Below are 18,278 nucleotides of genomic sequence, written 5' to 3' on the forward strand. Positions count from 1 at the left end.
GTTCGCAACGAGCAGGCCGGCCCAAACTGTTGCAATATACCCTGACTCTGCGTGCAATGACGCAAGCATAAGTGACCACATTCCCTAGTTATATATTGCCTGCTAAACAATGAATTCTTTTAACTAAAATATGGAGTTAAAAAAATATACTTCTGTGTATTTGATTTTTAAGAAAAGGCAATTGGATGTTATGGTTAGCGTACATTCCGTGCGCGACAATTGTACTTTTTTTTTCGCAGAGCGTTTTTGTTAAATCATCCCCGTACAGGCGAGTTGACTGTCTTTGTTAGGAACAAATGTCCTTCACACAGTTCCGCAAACGAGCCAGGCGGCCCAACTGCTACATAAATAACCGTGACTCTGTTGCAGGACAGAACGAAGAGAAGTGACCACAATTTCCCCCTAAGTTAAAGAGAAATCTCATGTTAGCAGGCAATATTAAGTAAATTGTAGGTTTACAAAATATCATACTTGTGCATTGATTTTAAGAAAGGCGCTGGATGTTGTATGGTTAGGTGCACATTTGATGCACGACAGTGCTTTTTTCAGCGAATGCGGCTTGAAATTAACAGGGCACCGCATCGATTATATGAAAACGCAGGACAAGATAGAATAAACTAGTGAATATCATGCAACCATGTGGTAGTTAAATAGTGATTATGTTAGAACATTGATTGTTTTTATAAGATACTGTTAATGCTAGCTAGCACACCTTACCTTGGCTTCCTTGCTGCAGCTCGCATAACAGGTAGTCAGCCTGCACCAAGGCGTCTCCTCGTGGAGTGCAATTAATCGGCCATGATCGGTGTCCAAAAATGCAGATTAGCCGATTGTTTATGAAAACTTGAAAATCGGCCCAATTAATCGGCCTTCCGATTAATTGGTCGACCTTCTAACTCAATAGTAAGTCCCGCTTGGATATGAGAGTCTGCTGAAATGATAAAAATGTAAATTACATTTGGTTGAGAAACTTGAGTTCATTAGTCTCTCTTGAAATCAGCAGGACTTCCTTTTTGGTTAAGCAGTTGTGACATACACATGAAACCCAGTAGGGGGGGGGGGGGGGGGGGGGGTGGTGTGTGGTGGTGTTGTGGTGTGTGTGTTGTGTGTGTGTGTGTGTGTCACATGGATGACGATCGCTGTAGTAGTAGGCAGCACATTTCATGAAATGTACATTGCTCCTCCATTGATCTTAGGAGCAGTGTGGTGATTAGTGTGGTTGGTTCTGTGCTTCATTGCTGTTAAAAACAGTCCTTAGAGTGATTTTTCAACCCTCTGGGCAATAAAACATGGACCAGTGTCCCCCTCCTGCACCACCTTCATACCTCTGCGAATGATCTGTTCACTTTTGAAACATGATGAGGGAGTGAATGGAAAGGGTCATCCAAACACTCTTGTGGGTTTGAACGTTAATAAGCCTCTAATGTGTGGGCTAAGACATCATTAAAATACAGCAAGTAGGCGCATCGGCTTACACATATTTGTGTAGTTCAGTCCTGGAGCTGTTCTTGACTATTAATGTTCTGTATTGTTTCATGTTTTGTGTGGAACCCAGGACGAGTGGKTGCTGCTTCAGCAACAGCTAATGGGGATCCTAATAAAATACTATGATAAAAAATACTTTATCAGGGTGTCTCACTCTGTCTCAGACACCCTGATGAAGCCGTAAGCTGCTTCTTAACTTTCAAACCCACAAGAGTGGCTGGATTTGGCCATTAGCACCTATTTGTGGTTATCATTTTTCCTTTAGCTTTTCGAGGGAATGGTATTGCCTAATAAATACCTAAATGGCACATCAGAAATAATGACATAACAAATAAGTTCCAATTTGGGGGCCAATTTGCATCTTTCAGAAAATACACCACTTGCTYAACAATTGYACCTCGACTAKCGTTAGGACCCTGAGGGGAAGCAGCATTCCCTCCCTSGTTGAATTGGATGACAGGACTGGGATGGCCTCTCGTGCTACAGTGTTGAACGGTTCGTCCGTCAGAGAAAGGATGTGAGAAGAGGAGGCTTGCGGTTTRTGTAGCATGCGGCTTTGTTAGATTCGGTGGATTTTGGACACCGGCTTTACATGCAATGTATTTGTGCTACATGGAATTCGTTTTTCCCARTTGTGTTTTCTACCGGATACATTCTTATAYCTTGGAATCGAGTGTTTTCCTGTGCGGCTCCGTTCATTGGTAAACTAGAGGTTGCATCAGTCGACTGTCAATCAAGTCTCGGCTCTCTGCACCTGGTATTKATTTAAATTTGCCGGTGAATTTTTGTGGACATTGAGTTTTGGAGCAATCCTTTTCGTTCAGCCTTTGGTATTTCAATAACCGAGAGTTTATTGTGGCAGGCCTTATTGCACAAGGTAAGTTGTAACCGTAACTCAGGCTACTGTAACCCCTAGTTATATTAACAGCGGACTGTATCCCGGAAAATTTCAACATTGTATCTTGACGGCGCAAGGAGGAACTAGCCTACAAGTACACTCTCTCTCGATTACTGTATCAGTGATTGCAAAGCGTTGTTTGACAGCTGTGTTTGGGAACGGTTGGACAATAGGGCTTGCCTGAAGGGAGCCATCTGCTATTGTTTTCTCCCTGTGGATAGATCAACACATTAACAAGTCGAACATGTCGCTCAGCAGAAGTATTGAATGGGAACACTTTGAGGAACGGGACAAAACGCACCGTTCATCACGGGCTAACGGCTCGGGATCCCAGTCAGGCTCCAGAGGCAACGGTCTCGTTCCCAGCCCGGCGCACACGCGCACTGTAGCTTTTACCGAACGCGCACGCTCCAGTCGCTCACCTCCGAGAAAAAAGCCAAAAAAGTGCGGTTTCTACCGAAATGGGATAAATAACTTCAAGGGTTTGGTGTATGCCGTGTCCAACGACCGTTTTAGGTCCTTAGACGCCCTGCTTATGGAGCTTACCCGGTCTCTCTCGGACAACGTCAACCTGCCTCAAGGTGTCCGGAGCATKTACACCGTGGACGGCAGCAAGAAGATTAGCAGCCTGGACGAGTTAGTGCAGGGTAAGGACACGCAGTCACCACCGGCTCTCTCCCCACACACACAGCCCAGTCCTACAAATGACATAATAAATCATGTAGAGATCAATACTCATATTGATGAATGAGCTGATTGATCCAAGGTACTCATTATTAGATTTCACCAGACACTCCTATCTCTCAGGTTTCATCATACAATCTTATAAACCATTTKATGTCCTGCTTGTCATCAGAGTTCCACCAGCTGRTTTACATTGACTCCTTGTTCATACATATGCAGGTGTATTCTGCTATCAGCTTTCCCCTTGGGAAGAAGCCTAGCTAACACTGCATTATAGGCTTATTATACTACATTATAGCCTATTATACTACATACTAGCCGCATTATACTACATTATAGCCTATTATACTACATTATGTGATATAGTAGTATAATAAGGCTATAATGTAGTTATGATATTATATGATATAGTAGTATAATAAGGCTATGATGTAGTATAATAAGTCTATAATGCTGTATAATGAGGCTATAATGTGGTATAATGAGGCTTTAATGTGGTATGAGGCTATTATGTAGTATAATGAAGCAATTATTAATAGCCTCATTATACTACATTATAGCCTCATTATACTACATTATAGCCTCATTGGGCAGCAGGTAGCCTAGCTGTTAGAGAGGCCAGCCAGCAACCAGAGGGTTGCCAGTTCAGATCTTGGGTCTGATGGGAAAAATCTGTTAGGAAGTGAGCTGGCAGCTGGAGGGTTGCTGATATCAAATCCTAGATGCAATTGCCTGCCATGGTGCCCCCTCAACAACAACTCCCGTGTGCGGGGGGGCTACCTCCTGGGCACCTCTCCAAAACCTGTATGTATGTGTCTTTCGGAAGGGGCTGGATTAAAAGCGGAAGTCAAATTTCGGTTGGACCTTGTGTGCAATTGACCAATAAAGTAATTTTAAATATACTACATTATAGCCTCCTTAGTAGTATTCAGACCTATAGAGTATATGCCATGTAGAGATTGTCCTCTCGTAGGCATTTTACAGTAAAGTCATATGTAAATACAGTAAACAGGTTTACTACTGTAATGCAATTGTAACCCATGTAGTGAGTCATGGACATGCCTCTCAAACTCTAGGATAGGATAGATGATGTCGCATGTGGCTCAGTTGGTAGAGCATGGAGCAAGCACCAGGGCTGTGTGTTCGATTCAGTATGGAAAATCTATGCACTCATTACTGTAAGTCGCTCTGGATAAGAGTGTCTGCTAATCTTGAGGTCATTAGTCTCTCTTGAATCAGCAGGACTTCCTTTTTGGTTAAGCAGTTGTGACACACACATGACCCAGTAGTAGTGTGCAGACATCATAGTGTGTGTGTGTGTGTGTCTGAGCCACATAGATGACAGACCCGTTGTAGTAGTAGGCAGCACAGTATTCATGAATGTACATCGCTCCTCCATTGATCTTAGAGCGGTGTGTGTGTTAGTGTGTGTGTTAGTGTGTGTGTTCTGGCCAGTGTTCTGTGCTTCATTGGCTGTTAAAACGGTCCTTAGAGTGATTTTTCACCCTCTGGGCATAAAACATGGAAGTGTCCCCCTCTGCACCCCCTTCATACCTCTGCCAATGATCTGTTCACTTTGAACATGATGAGGGAGGAGAATGGAAAAGGTCAACATTGAGGTGTAGAGGAAGCTGTTATTATAACTGTACTAATAGTCCAAATATGATATGTACAACTACCTTCAATGAACTGAACATGGTCAGGTCATACCATTGTTATATTACAACATGACTTATTAGCTCAGTCATTTCATAGGAATGCTTAATAAAGAATCATGTATATTGTRCCAACTAGACCCTACACAACTAAAGGCAAATTAATTCAGTAAGTGTGTGAGTATTATTCCAGAAAAGTATGCAAAGGTTGAGAAATTTCAACATGACCTTCTTTACTTTACAGTAGATCTCTKTCCCTACTCGGTAGATTTGCTATATATAGACCTACACCGCAATGGGGGCTGGTGGGAGGAGCTATGGGAGGACAGGCTCATTTTAATGGCTGGACTGGAATCAAAGGAACGATATCAAACGTATGGAAACCACATGTTTGACTCTGTGCCATTGAWTCCATTCCAGCCATTAAAATMAACCCGTCCTCTTATAGCTCCTCCCACCAGCCTCCACRGCTACACAGTGGTTCTGTCTGTGTGTGAGCCACTCTCTCCTCTCTGTGTCGCCTGCTGCAGCAGTGACAGTGGCCGGTGTCTGGGTAATACCTTAATCTTCGTGTTGAGTTCTGCTGTCTTTGACCTGTGACCTCTCTACGATCCTGTKTTAAAGTGAAAGGTTACAGTTATCGCACCATGGTAGCGCCGTCATATTCAAATCAATCCACAGCAAAGAGAGATGAGTGTGGGACTTGTCTTTTCATTTGTATACTGTAGCTTATCTCCTGACTCCCGTTAGTCAGCACCTCCAGCTATAGGCTGTGATTTGTCTTTACTTCACTGCTGTCCTTTTCGCCTGACCCCTCTCTCCTCTCTCATCCCCCTGTTTATTCTCAGCTGACATCCTTCCTTCCTCCTTCCAAATATAAGCCTCTGCACTCATTCCTCCGCCCATGTCCCCAGAGAGGATGGGGTGGTAGATTTAGGTCAGCGCCCAATCCCGTGGCTGGGAGACACATTGCATCACTTCTGGTTGGGCTGGCAGGAAGGAGAATGGGTGCTGCCGTGGGACAGTGAGTGTGGTAGAAGATGGACTGGCACCAACACATAGCCAGGCCTACTACTTCTGCCTCACCTCTGGATGTAATGCCTGTTTTCTGCCAAGTAACCGTTCAGAGTGGAAGCTGGAATCCTCCAGGCAGGCATCACACTTTCTCTGCTCTGATTTGAAAGGAAAGTGGGCCAACTCACTTTCTCTGGCTGTCAAAACTTGTTGTTGTTCTCATCTTGGGGGTATTTGTGTTTATACTGCAGTAGGTATAGTGGCCTGTGAGGTCATACTGTAGGTACTGTGGCTAATGAAGAGTTCCGTGTAGGTTTTACCTTATTATAGGAGTAGAGTTTGAGCTCTTAAGCCAATCCTATTTTGGACATTTAATATGATGCCAGGTTTATTTTGGACCCCTATACCATTCCATCTTTCTACTGTAAAACAATGACTGGACTCAAAGTCGTTCCATAAACAGTACACAGGTTGGGTTCCACTCAAGAAAGCCCCTCTTTACTGTGAGACGTCATTGGTTGGGATGATAGTCCTAATTATCGTAGCCTCCTCAGTAACTTGTTATGTCAGTGGGTTGCGGTGTACCTCTCAGTGGCTGTCCCTTGTCCTCCTGCTGTGAGGTGGAGTTATAGGGCAGGCTGTTGGTCAGGGGTAGTCACAGAGACAGGAGGAATGCTGTCAATCTGTCAGTGGAACATCTTGGCCTTGGCCTTTTGACTGGAGATGCTGGAGGCCGAACACCAGAGTCTTGTCTTTGTGTACTCAACTATCAATGGATTAGGCTGTGTGTGTGTGTGCGTGCTCCAGCCCCATTGATTGAGACTACTGGCCAGCCTGGCGTGTTGTGTGAACCTCATCAAGCCCCATTCATTCATTCATATGTGATCCAGGACGATGCTGGATGGATGGGATTACCCTGTGACATCCCCGACACTGTCTCTGCTGTAGTGTGCTTAATTGAAATGACAGTGAGGCATTGGATTTGATCCAACCAAGCACGATAGACGTCTTATGCTAACCAATTGTGTGCCATTTGAGGAGGACTTTTTAATCAAATGTAATTATAATGCCTTTTTACCTCAGCTGATGCACAAAACCCAGCCTAACACCCCAAACAGCAAGCAATGCAGATGTAGAAGCACATGGCTAGGAAAAACTCCCTAGAAAGGCAGAACCTAGAAGAAACCTAGAGAGGAACCAGGCTCTGAGGTGGCCAGTCCTCTTCTGGCTGTGCCGGTTTTAAAAAAAAAAAAAAATTATTTTACCGTTATTTTACCAAGGTAAGTTGACTGAGAACACGTTCTCATTTGCACCAAGACCTGGGGAATAGTTACAGGGGGAAGGAGGGGGATGAATGAGCCAATTATAAACTGGGGATTATTAGGTGACCATGATGGTTTGAGGGCCAGATTGGGAATTTTAGCCAGGACACCGGGGTTAACACCCCTACTCTTACGATAGTCATGGGATCTTTAATGACCTCAGAGAGTCAGGACACCCGTTTAAACGTCCCATCCGAAAGACGGCACCCTACACAGGGCAGTGTCCCCAATCACTGCCCTGGGGCATTGGATACTTTTTTAGACCAGAGGAAAGAGTGCTCCTACTGGCCCTCCAACACCACTTCTCAGCAGCATCTGTCTCCATCCAGGACTTGACCAGGACCGACCCTGCTTAGCTTCAGAGCAAGCCAACAGTGGTATGCAGGGTGGTATGCTGGGCTAAGATTGGATGGGTGGAGTGGACGATTGGGTGGAGATTATAACAGTACATGGTCAAGATTTTCAAACGTTCATAGATGACCAGCAGGTCAAATAATAATATTCACAGTGGTTGTAGAGGGTGCAACAGTCAGCACCTCAGGAGTAAATGTCAGTTGACTTTTCACAGCTGATCATTCAGAGTGAGAGAGAGAACTTAAATTCACACAGGACACTGGATAAGACAGGAGAAATTCTCCAGATTAACAGACTGACCCTAGCCCCCCGACACAAACTATTGCATCATAAATACTGGAGGCTGGAGACAGGCGGGGTCGGGAACACTGTGGCCCGTCCGACGATACCACCCCCCCCCCCCCGACAGGGCCAACCAGGAAGATATAAACCCACCCACTTGCCAAAGCACAGACCCCACACCACTAGAGGGATATCTTCAACCTACTGGTGAATTATGATGCACCTGATCCCGCGTCGGTCCTTTGATGAGATCCAATGTATGTAATAAGCTGATTGTTTCAACATTAGACTTCACTCATGGGAAAACATTGCTTGTTAGATGACACCATCGCGTTAGGACTACGTCAGACAAACACATTCTCACATTCTCATGACCTCTCACTTACCCCCCTGAGTGATGGCGTCTGTGTCTATTTGTTTAGTGATGGATCAGCGCACACACTGATGGATCTGCCCCCTCTCCTCCATAGTGACCAGCTGATGTTGGTTAGGGGCTGTTTAAGAGGCTGTGGTCCACATGAGGCCCCAGCTGTAGGCCACTGAAGGGTATCACCCACCCAGGGTCCGCTAACCTCTCTGGTGATGCTGCACCTGAGACCCCCTCTCGTCCCCAGGGGTTTAGGGACTGTCACCCCTGAGCCCCTTCAGAAGGCCACCTCTGTTTCTCCAGGCGTTCTGATCTGAATTGATGTGGCTCCGGGTCTCATTTGTGTCACCGTTTCATCTGTTCGGGTCCCCAGCTGTGCCTAGCGTCGTTAATTAGCCTTTGGTTAATTGTAGATAAATCCAGGTTGTCGTGGCCTCGCCGTCTCGGAAGTCCTCCTTCCTTCTGTCCTCTTCCTCCTCCTTTCTATCCCTTTTCTTTTCTTAAAGCAAATGAGAGGAACCATGAGAAGAGCAGTAAGATAATACTGAAATGTCCACATGAAAAGGTAGAGTTGTAGTTGAGAAGATAACAGATTGATATAAAACTCAGGTCGATAGTCCTGGTTTAGGTTATCTCAGCGTGGTGGTCTTATGACCAAAGATCTTCATCTTTTTCAGTCGTGGGTCTTGAAAATAATGCTGGTATTGAGCTATTCTGGAGGTTAGACATCGTCTTCACACCACTCTCGCAAATGATCCTTTCCCTGACGGATACACCTTTATTTAAGCAAGCTGTTCTTCTGTCTCCACTGTCGTTAGGTGACTCATTCACTGTGTCTTCGCTGTTCCTGGATGACTGACTGCTGTGAAAGGATGTTTAGTTATCAAATAATAAGAGCAAGGTTGACTGCATTAGGAAAAAAACTCAAATTTACCTTAGCTTCTGTAAGCTTTCTATACGATTCTGATGGATAGATTCTGTTCATTCATTGTTTGTTCCCCTCAGGTCTCCCTCTTGTACACACAATAACAATGTTTCTTGCCTTTCTTAGTTCATTAGGCTGGATTTAGCATCACATCTCTTTGAACATCTCTATCTCTTACATATATAACGTTTTCTCACCTTTCTTAGTTCAGTCATGTTGTCATCGATCGGTGCCTTGAGCTTAAACTGGTAAAAGGCCAGATACGCAAGTATAGCGCTATGGTGACAGAGCAAGGACATCAAAGGCACAATATGGGTTCACTTAGTTGGCATGCGTAGCATATTACATGCTGCTACAGTATTGCCATTCTGTGGTTTCATTAGTGTTGGACAAACAGTAAAATCCATGATGAAAGATTAGAGGTTAGCCATGCCCAGAATGTGAAAATAAAAATCCTGCATGTGTTGTCCTCCCACAAACCGCCTTCAAACACAATCACCCACCCTCACATCCTCCTCTTTCCCTTATTGTTGTTCCATTTATCAGCCTTTTGAGTCGTCAAATTCTTCTGGCCTTGGCTTGAGGGGAAACACTCACACAAACACATTGTCTAACTGTTACAATGGAATGCGGCAGGAAGGAAAATACTTAGTCTTTTGAGGGGTGTCCAATGTGGCAGGCCGAGAGAGCTCACAGAGAAGGCTGAGTTTACACTGACCTGGCTGGACTCCGTCTCAATGTGGCTTTTTGTTTCCACTGGGGAACCTTAACTCCTTGTCATCCACAGTCAAGCCGACTAGAGTTACTTTCCACGTCATGTGGCTAATTAGCACTCCTTTAGTCATTTGAAATGAATGGTTATCCATTGACAGTTGAAAAGTAGCATTCAGAGCTGGAAAATGCGATGGAGTTGATTTACTGTAGCTTCAATAACTAAATTGCCCTACATTTGATAAGCAGTTGATGGATTTTGATATCAGTTTTTTATAAACTGTTGATTCAATGATTTTTTATGAAAATATATATATTTTTAAAGAAGCTTAAATTCTAACTAGTTCTCCCCTCTTCCTCCCTTTAGGTGAGAGCTTTGTGTGTGCCTCCAACGAGCCCTACCGCCGAGTGGACTACACCAAGAACGTTAACCCCTAACTGGTCAGTGGGATCAAGGCCGGCAGGTCCCGCTCCCTGTCCTCCCTCAGCACCCTGGTAAAGGGCGAGCTGCAGCGTAGCGAGGCCAGCCTGGCACCAGAGACTTCATCAAGCCCAAGCTGGTGACGGTCATCCGCAGCGGGGTCAAGCCCAGGAAGGCTGTGAGATCCTGCTGAATAAGAAGACGGCCACTCCTCGAACAGGTGCTGACCGACATCACGGACGCCATCAAGCTGGACTCCGGGGCGGTCAACGGCTCTACACACTGGAGGGAAAACAGGTAAGATGGTAGTAATTCTGTAAATGCAACAACATGGTTACTTCCTGTAGCACAAGGGTCTCAACTCCAATCCTGAGGTATATGATATGGTATATTTAGACTTTTTTCTTCTTCTCCTAAATGGCTTACAGACAGTTGTGTTCAACATATGTTCCCATGCAGGCATCAAACCCTCACCTTGCTGTTGCAAGTAATGATAACGATACTTTAGGGACTCCATATTAGAGTATGTTGGTTAACCCAACGCTGCTCTGGAGATGGAATTCAGTACGCAGAATGGGATATTCCATATTGAGTTCTCTGGCCAAAGGTCTTATCTATAGCATAGATGCTTCATGATTTATGAGTTTCAGCTGTATCAGCACTCGACCATTATACTATTGCTAATCAACACAAARCCCATGGTGCACTACAAGTATCTACATGAGTCGACCTAATCAACAAACGTCATGCTTTGTTTGGAATACAGTGTTTGGTTTTGGCCAGACATAATGGGACCCATCTCGTCCAAAACGTTGACTCAAGTTTACCAAAAAGCACCTGGAAGCACCTGGATGATCARCAAGACTCTTGGAAGAATGTTCTATAGACAGATGAGTCCAAAGTATAACTTTTTGGATGACATGGGTCCCATTATGCCTGGTGAAAACCAAACATTGTGTTGCACATTAAGAACCTTATACCAACGGTCAAGCATGGTGGTGGTAGTGTAATGGCTTGGGGATGCTTTGCTGCCTCAGGACCTGGATGACTTGCCTTAATAGAAGGAACCATGAATTCTGCTKTGTATCAGAGAATTCTACAGGAGAATGTCAGGCCATCCGTCTGTGAGCTGAAGCACAGCTGGGTCATGCAGCAAGACAATGATCCAAAACACACAATTAAGTCTACATGAAAATGGCAAAAAAGCAACAAATATGACGTTTTGGAAMGGCCAGACCTAATCCCAATTGAGATGTTGTGGCAGGACTTAAAACGAGCAGCCCAGGATTACGCAGTGTTAGTTATCAAGAACTTTATCTTTGAATTTCCCCCCAGCTTAGTTTAGATTGGTGTAAATGTCGCTGAGTTAAAGCAGTTCTGCATGGAAGAGTGGGCCAAAATTCCTCCACGCGACATGAGACTGATCAACAACTATAGGAAMCATTTGGTTGGAGTCATTGCAGTTAAAGGTGGCACAACCAGTTATTAAGGGGGAAATTACTTTTTCACACAGGGGCATTGGGTGTTGCATAACTTTGTTTATGAAATAAGTATGTAATTGTTGTATTATTTGTTCACWCAGGTTCCCTTTATCTAATTTTAGGTTTTGGTTGAAGATCTGATAKAATTCAGTATCAACAATATGCAAAAGTAGAGGAAATGAGAAAGGAAGCAAATACRTTTTCACAGCACTGTATGMTCCTATTTAGTATTTCCATCTAGACATCTACARTGTGTCKCAAATGGCACCCTMTTCCATATTTAGCACCCTACTTTTGATCAGAGCCTTATGGACCCTGGTCAAAAGTAGTGCACAACATAGGGAATAGGGTGCCATTTGGGACGCAAACCTAATGRGCTAGTGATGAAGAACACACGATGCATTTAATTTCCCATCATGGGCTTTAGTTTTAGATTGATATAAATGCTGCTAGCCTCATCTGAGGAAGAAGATTCCATCATAATGGATTAATGGGGAGGGGATTTAYAACATTTCCTAGAAGTCAGGTTCCACAGTTGTTAAAGATAAGTGGATTTTCTGATAAATCTGGATTGAAATGCAGTCTGTTGTTTGTGTTTTTTTACAGAGCTTTAAAGGTTGGACCTCTTATTTCACAAGCAATGGTTATGACACTGTGCTGAGAGGTGTTAGGCAAGTGGTTCTTGATGCCTGTCAATGGAGTCAGTTTTTGTAAAGGACCGTTTGCTTAGAAGTATAGAAGACATTGAGACATCTAATGCTGCAGGGAAGGTTTCCGTGCTAGACGAGGCTAAAGAAAAGAGAAGCAGTGTCCCCCAAAATCCCATTCCTTCTATCTGAACTCTGAATATTGTCCTGGCAGAGAACACAGTTGACCCTTCTTTCCTGACAGATTCCCGGYGCCGGCGGGAATCTTCACGGACGGGCCAGAGAAGTGACTCATGAAAATAATGATCCTTATCCTCTCAGACAGTCAGGCCGGCRAGCCCAACACTCAGAGGAGGCTCTGTATCAGGAGGAGAGGCAGTCTGGATGATTTCTCTCTCTCTCTGGCAGAGAAGACAGTTAATGTGTACAGTAGACACTTGCAGTATCTGCACCTGTTTGCTTTTGTTTTGTGGCAATGAACTAGTCTTGCAGCACAAACTGAAATACACGGCAGTATTGGACCAGAAATGGCTGACCAAGCTTGATTTTCAGCCCAGAGAGAGCATGTTTTAGGTACATGATCAGTGATTCACCCCTTCAGTCCAACTCTGGCCGCTTATTYCTCGGCCATCCACAGAACGACAGAGAGACAGAACGAGAGGAGAAACAAGCGATGACTGAAAAGATCAGCCATTACCTCTGAATCGATGGTCTCGCTTACTCCCCCTGGTACTCAACATCGCTGCTCTTTCAAAAATGGCCAAGCATAGGCTACAGCATGATGGATCCTTGGGAATGCCCCATTTAGATATCCACCCCGTTACTAATTCAGTCCCATGTCTGTGACAGAAAGACTACTGACTGTCTGTCTTTATCCCTTCATGGATCGCTTAAACAGATTTGACTGTGCTGTYGGCTGAGACTTCYTCATAAATGATGATGCAACACAGCTGCAAGTGGACTGGGACGTTTCCTCCATTCATCTGTTAACATTCAGTGTTGTCGGCACTAGACAGGAAGAGAGGAGGAATCCTGTTTTGTGTAGAGATGAAGCAGAGAGACMGGGTGTGCGAGAAAGAGGGAGTGCCTTTCCTACTCTGTCCTTGGGGACAGCTTCAGGCAGGCGACTCGCCAGGGCTGTTTGGAATGCAATGTGGCGGGCGGTTTGACTGCGACGCGCACTGATGATGTCACAAGGGATTTGCCTGAAGAAGCCGGTGGTAAATCCAAACGAGCGCTGCAGGGCTGTCTGGAATGCAGGCTGACTCTCTCTGGGATTTCACAGGGAAACCTCCTCTTTCCAATCTCCCTGTTTTTTTTTAAATATTCTAACGCTATGCAAAAAAATTGTCCATGAGCTGCCAGGCATATGCAAATGACACGATTATGCTAATGCATGAATGAAACGGGTTGGCTCCAACAATACAGTTGTTCTCGCTCACAGAGAATGTTAAGTGTGTTTTTGTCTGTAGCTTTCAGTTAGATTACAGTCAGTTCTAAGCATTTTGTTATTATGCTGCTTGCAATTTGTTATGGCAGCGCTCCATTTGAAACTATGGGTTACTGCATATACTTAGACGGGTTAGCTGACAACGTCACAAACAATGCACACGCTTCAATGGGGCAGAAGTCCGTGTGTTGTGCTTCTGGATGTCCAGATAGTTAGCAACAGTAACAAGAAGCTGCCATGTGGGGAATCGTACGCTAATTTGATCTGGTTCTTGATACCATGTCTTGTTTTGACTGATGTCATGTGTATGCTAAAATGGCTAAAATTCACTAGCTAGCAACTGTAACAATGTATTTGAGAGACAACATGTGCTCATTGTGCAAATGTATGTATGTTTTCAGTAAACATTGAAGACGAAATCTAGTTTACACGTTGTCAACAATCTAAGCCAACCCCGTCTGTTTTGCCCCATAGTTGCGCATGCGTCGGTTTTGTTGCTAAACAACCAACCCGTCTATAACCATGACGACGATAGAAGAGTTGGCTACTGCACATACAGTATGYAACTCAGGCTAGCTCAAAGGACAGTACACAACCCTAACAGCAGCCCAGGCCTGTGGCGCTCTGAGGGATGGCTCACGTGCTTAAACACCATTTAAGAATACCTGGCAGCCAATGGCACTACAGCCATCTCACCAATGTGTATAGCATAATGAATGGAGCCTACAGTAACTCCTACCATCGTTGAGAGATAGGAAGCACTCCTCATTTAGAGTTTTAGCAGATCAATATTTCAGACGTAAGATGCTGTAATTTCTTGTTGTTCATTATAAATTGATAAGGCCCATATTGTTCCACTCTCTCTGAGCTGTTTTGATGAGTTTGAGTTGGTAACGCACTGAGCATGGGTTGTTAATAAGGTCATTCTCCGTTACTCAGACCATCTACTGTATGTTCAACTCCTGAGACGGATTGCTCTTCTTCCTGTCACATGCTTCCGTAATGATCCACTCCATTGGTTGATTTATATCCTGATAGAGGGCTGGTTGGGGATTCTCTGTTGCATGTAATGGCATATACCAGGACACCACATCCTAAACAACTCCATCGAATGGGAACTCCAATACAACAGTTTTCTGTCACTGAGGAGGATCGATGGGGACAGTTTAAAAGCAGATTATCCCTGGAGGTTAATGGAGAGGTATTCATGGCCCTATAGCTGAGTAACTGTGTCCTTTTGATTCAATGAGGCAGATCCTAGGAAAGGCCATCTATGTGTGTATCACATGAGGTTGGTTGCACCTTAATTGGGGAGGACGGGCTCGTGGCAATGTCTGGCGCGGAATAGGTGGAATGGTATCAAATGCATTAAACACGTTGTTTCCAGGTATTTGATTCCATTCGCTCCATTCCAGCCATTTATTATTAGCCGTCTTCCCCTCAGCAGCCTCCGCTTGTGTGTATCTAATCAGAGCTGGGCGCAAAACAGGATGTACACTCATGATGCTGTGTCATTCAAAACATGCATTCAAAATTGAGGTCAATGTAGGGGCATTATGGCTGTAAATATCTTGTTTAACTTCTTAATGATCCCTTCGCGCGCCAATCCCGTTAACGAGATTGATTTGGCAACACCCAGTGAAATAGCAGCGCGCCAAATTCAAAAACAGAAATACTCATAATAATAATTCATGAATCATACAAGTGTTATACATCGGTTTAAAGATGAACTTCTTGTTAATCCAGCCACAGTGTCAGATTTCAAAAAGGCTTTACGGCGAAAGCAAACCATGCTATTATCTGAGGACAGCACCCCATCAAACAAACACATGAAAATCACATTTCAACCCGACAGGCGCGACACAAAAGTCAGAAATAACGATATATTTCATGCCTTACCTTTGAAGATCTTCTTCTGTTGGCACTCCAATATGTCCATCTAAACCATCCAACACAAATGCGTTCCTTTTGTTCGATTAAATTCTGTCTTTATATCTCTAAAAATGTCAATTTATTGGCGCGTTATCCAGAAAAACACAGGTTCCAACTCGCCGGCAACATGACTAAAGTAATCTAATCATAGTACTGCTAAACTTGATCCAAAACATTTCAAAACAACTTTCCTAATCCAACTTAGATATTTTTAAACGTAAATCGATAAAAATTTAAAGTTTATCCCGTGTTCAATAGCGACGAAACAAATGGAGCTTTCAGGTTCGTGCGCCCCCAACCACAACAGTACACTAGACTTGACCCTCGTTCTGAAACAGCCCTACTTCTTCATTACACAAAGGAAAAAACATCAAACCAATTTCTAAAGACTCTCTGACATCCAGTGGAAGCGATAGGAACTGCAAGCAGTGCCTTAAATCTAGATCCACATAGAAAACCCATTGAAAGAGAGTGACTCAAAAAAATTATCCTGGATGGTTTGTCCTTGGGGTTTCGCCCTGCCAAATAAGTTCTGTTATACTTACAGACATAATGTTAACAGTTTTAGAAACTTTAGAGTGTTTTCTATCCAAATCCAATGATATGCATATCATAGCTTCTGGGCCTGAGTAGCAGGCAGTTTACTTTGGGCACACTTTTCATCTGGACGTTGAAAAATACTGCACCCTAGCCTTAAGCATTTTTTGAAGGACATCCATCCCAGCATGATCCAATACTTGTCCGATAAACCTTGTGTTTACAAATACTTTACCATAAGTGAGTCATATATTAAACTAACTCAGACCATCGACATTTGACTGATTGTACATTTAATGTTTATATGAAGTTGTCATACTTGCAATGTCGGGCTGAGAATTGTTCCCCCCAACAGTTGTTTCTGCTGACCAGGCGGAGATCAAGAGTTTAGCTATATCAGTCCCTGCCACCTGCTCATGAAACCACCAGGCCACAGCCCTCTCTGGCATGGGATGAAGGGTATGGGAAATAACGGGAACAGATAAGGGAAACCCCACTTTGGAACAGTATAGGAAACCGGCCAATGCGCCTTTTCTCTCTCAGACCATACTGCCGGGCCTTGCTGTCTACTGTAACTGTAGTCTTGTCAAATCCTCGACATGGTAATACAATATACAATATCTCCCTGTAACTGGTATCTGTACTGTACTTCAGCTTCTGTGGTAGTGTGTTCTCTGGTAGTGTTTTCTTGTAGTGTGTTCTCTGGTAGTGTGTTCTCTGGTAGTGTGTTCTCTGGTAGTGTGTTCTCTGGTAGTGTGTTCTCTGGTAGTGTTCTGTGGGGTCTTACTTGGATGTATGTAGTACACATGAGTGGATGTTTWTATCTACTGTGTTTTAGGATCATAATAGTAACTCTGTTTGGCTTCTAAAGGCTATCAAAATTCGAATAGTGTCAATTTACAGATTTAACTGCTAAATTGTAATTGTTTCTGTACATACTGTATATAGACTTTTTTCTATTGTTATTGACTGTTTGTTTATTCCATGTGTAACTCTGTGTTGTTGTTTTTGTCGCACTGCTTTGCTTTATCTTGGCCAGGTCGCAGTTGTAAATGAGAACTTGTTCTCAACTAGCCTACCTGGTTAAATAAAGGTMAAATAAAARAATAACTGCAGAAGCCTGAATCCTTACCCTTAAAGAACAGAGTTGGACTATAATGGACGCCGTCCACTTCAATGACCGCCATTCAGTCAATGGAATTTAATTTGATTTCGATTTCTGAAACTACAAATATAACTACAAATAACACAATGCACTCTCAGCCCAGCTCTCTCTCTCTCTCTCTCTACTTGATTGCTAAGCCGCTAGCCTGGATATAACTACAAATATTACTCTGGTTTTCTGGTCATATTTTTAAGTTCATGCCTTTGTAGATTCATCAAACTGTTGTGTCTGAGTAAATAAGCAATGCTTATACCTASAACTTCTGATTATGTTAAATCTTTAGCAGTTAAATGGTTAACTACATGATCTATGGGCTTTTGCTTTTCCACTTCTCCTTGTCCAATCTGCCTGTCTACCAAGTGAACTCTACATTAGACTTGTCTGGATAATCTGACAGGACTTGCCCTCTCTCTGACAGCGCCTCTCTCCAGCTAAGATGCTTTCCACGCTCTGAGATGCTCCCCATGCTCACGTCTCTGGACGGGCGTGTCTCCTGTGATTCCCTCTAAAGCAGACTCTGGAGGGGGTTGTCTGTGTGTGTCTGTCTGTGTGGCAGTGATGAGGTATTGTTGTTTGTCCCCCCATGGCTGTAACATTATGTCACTCACTATTACGTCTGATGTGTCCTGTGAAGGGTGAGAGGCATGGCCTTGAAGAGCCATTTAAGTGTGTCCTTTTTATCTAAGCTCTGTATTATAGTAAAGCGGATGCTTTTGTTATCAGAGAGAAGGGGTTCTCTTTTCTCAAGTGTTAGTTTCCCCTCAAATAATTAAATTCAGTATTTAATCCAAAACATTGGATTCTAAGTCTTTAACGCTATCACACTGTTTTGGCTGTGTAAGAACATCATAAATCTTTCAAATGAGAGCCTTGTACGGTTAGCGTAGCCGCTAGCGTATCAGAACCCAAAGCCCCAGAGACACGTCTCAAAAAGCCCATCAAATGCCT

The 18,278-nt window shown here is 43.8% G+C and overlaps 1 pseudogene; it reads left to right on the forward strand.

Moving 5' to 3' along the window:
- Positions 1 to 2,627: 2,627 nt before the first annotated feature.
- Positions 2,628 to 10,415, forward strand: LOC112076770 (serine/threonine-protein kinase DCLK2-like; annotated as a pseudogene).
- The last annotated feature ends 7,863 nt before the right edge of the window (positions 10,416 to 18,278 follow it).

The sequence above is a fragment of the Salvelinus sp. IW2-2015 genome, unplaced genomic scaffold (assembly GCF_002910315.2).
Source record: "Salvelinus sp. IW2-2015 unplaced genomic scaffold, ASM291031v2 Un_scaffold4012, whole genome shotgun sequence".
In the NCBI taxonomy this organism is placed as follows: domain Eukaryota; kingdom Metazoa; phylum Chordata; class Actinopteri; order Salmoniformes; family Salmonidae; genus Salvelinus; species Salvelinus sp. IW2-2015.